The sequence below is a fragment of the Nannospalax galili genome, unplaced genomic scaffold, assembly GCF_000622305.1.
Source record: "Nannospalax galili isolate Female #2095 unplaced genomic scaffold, S.galili_v1.0 scaffold591, whole genome shotgun sequence".
Lineage (NCBI taxonomy): Eukaryota > Metazoa > Chordata > Mammalia > Rodentia > Spalacidae > Nannospalax > Nannospalax galili.
This window is the reverse complement of record NW_008330926.1, coordinates 219,150-221,264: the sequence shown is the minus strand read 5'-3', so window position 1 is coordinate 221,264 and position 2,115 is coordinate 219,150. Positions and strand designations below refer to the sequence as shown.

Below are 2,115 nucleotides of genomic sequence, written 5' to 3'. Positions count from 1 at the left end.
TCCCGGCAATAGCCTGTGTTATTTTGGGGAATCTCTTGGACTATATTGACTAACAACTCAAAGGGAGACTTCAGCTATACACATGCGTGTGTGTGTGTGTGTGTGTGTGTGTGTGTGTGTGTTTCAGTAGGCTTTTGAACTAATACATTTCCCTGTGGTTTTCCATACTACCTAAGCATTATTTATTTCTCTTCTCTCTCCTGCTACTGCATCTCTCAGCTCTCATCAGCAAAGCTTCCTTGTGCAACAGATGATGTTTAATATGGAAAACCACAACTGGCTAAAATGTAGAGAATAAGAGACTGCAGAGTTTATGTCCCCAGAGGGGACTCCTTCATTAAACCTCTGTCACCCAGGTCTCAGGGACCATTGCAGAAGAGGAAACAGAAAAACTGTAAGAACCGTGAGTAGGTGACCACAAGAAAACAGTTTTCCAAGCAGCTAGGAACTTGCTCATATGAACTTAAAGCAATGGTGACGGCATTCATAAGACCCATGCAAACTCAAACCAGAGAAAAACACAGCACAAAAGTAGGGAAATGGGTGAGAAGCCCCAACCTTAACAGAAGAACTATCAGCAGCTGATCACTGATGGGTGAGGGAGAGTTGGTCTTCTTTAAGGGAGTGATGATAGATAAGCTGTCCAGGATCCAGTGGAAGGATCCAACTCAGGGACATTTGGGAACACAAACTTGACTCAATAGGCTATAACATATAGAACAGAATGCATAAAATCCAGCAAGGGGGCGGTGTCTAGAGGGGTGAAGATAGGGGAGGGGTCTAAATATGACCAAGATGTATAAAATGCACAAAAATTCTATTAAAAATGAATAAAAAATTTGAAGTTAAAAGATACAATAAGAGAGGCTGGAGAGATGGCTCAGCAGTTAAGAGCAATGACTGCTCTTGCAGAGGACCTGGGTTCAGTTCCCAGCATCGACATGCTGACTAACAACTGTCTCTAACTCTAGTTCCAGGGGATCTGACACCCTCTTCCAACCCCCAGAGACACTGCATGACACAGGTATACTTACATACACGCAGACAAAACACATACACATAAAGTAAAAATTAAATATATATATATATGTAAAACAAAAGCCAGGCGTGGTGGCAGTTGCACTAGGGAAGCAGAGGTGGGTGGATTTCCCCAAGTTTGAGAACAGCCTGGTGTACATATGCCCAGTCGGCTGGGGCTTCATGTTGAGATCCTGTCCCAAAAGACAAGCAAAAACATAACAAGAGTGCCATTCTCAACCTAAAATATTTTAATTTATTGAGATTTTTTTCACAAAATTGGAAAATGCTCACAGTGTAACATAAATTAATGAAAATTCTCACAAAACTGAATTATCTTAATTGAAAAGGAAAAAAAAAAAAAGGAAAAGGCTGGAGATGTGGCTCAGTGGCTAAGAGCACTGGCTGCTCTTCCAGAGGACCCAGGTTCGATTCCCAGCACCCACACCAAGCATCTCAAAACTGCCTAGAACTCCAGCTCCAGGGGATCCAAAACCCTCATCTGGCCTCCAAGGGTACTGTGCACACATGCACATTTAGACAAGCAGACGTAGACACCACACACACACACACACACACACACACACACACACACACACACCATAAATAAAAATAAAAATTTTTAAAGGAAGAATGAGGGAGTATGAGGAAGACAAAAAGAGGAAAGGAGGAAGAAAGGGGTACATGAAAAGGTCAAGAGAGAGAGAACAATTCCTACTCACTGAGAAAAACAGCGAGAAGGAAATAAAGCCCAGAATACTGACCTAGTCTGCAGTCGCTCCCAAGTGCATTGGGTCACAGGCATTCTTCTGTTCGCTTTTGTATTTTATACATGTGTGCTTCCTTGGAGGAATATGTGAGATACAATATATGTCATTTCTCCAGACACTTCTGTTCCTTAAATTCAGACGTTCCTTCACGTCATTTGGACTGAAGAACTTGTTTTAGAATTTCTTTAAGAAATTTTCTCTGCTGACAGAGAGCTTAGTTTTCCCTCACCTAAAAAAAAAAAAAAAAAAAAGCTTTTTTTTTAATTTTTGGATGCCTTAATTTTAATTTTTTGCACAGTTTGCAAGAGTAATAGTTTCTTCTTCAAGA

General features: G+C 40.9%; 1 protein-coding gene across 8 annotated transcripts in view; it reads right to left on the bottom strand.

The window, feature by feature from the left end:
• Positions 1-2,115, bottom strand: part of St6gal1 (ST6 beta-galactoside alpha-2,6-sialyltransferase 1) — a 137,804-nt gene that overhangs the window by 74,734 nt on the left and 60,955 nt on the right. For 5 of the 8 annotated variants that reach the window (XM_029556411.1, XM_029556429.1, XM_017803489.2 and 2 more), the window contains one exon: positions 1,782-2,016. The exons of the other annotated variants lie outside the window; for them this stretch is intronic. The gene's annotated coding sequence lies outside the window, so the exon portion shown is untranslated. The remainder of the gene's footprint in view (positions 1-1,781; positions 2,017-2,115) is intronic. 8 annotated transcript variants of the gene reach the window in all.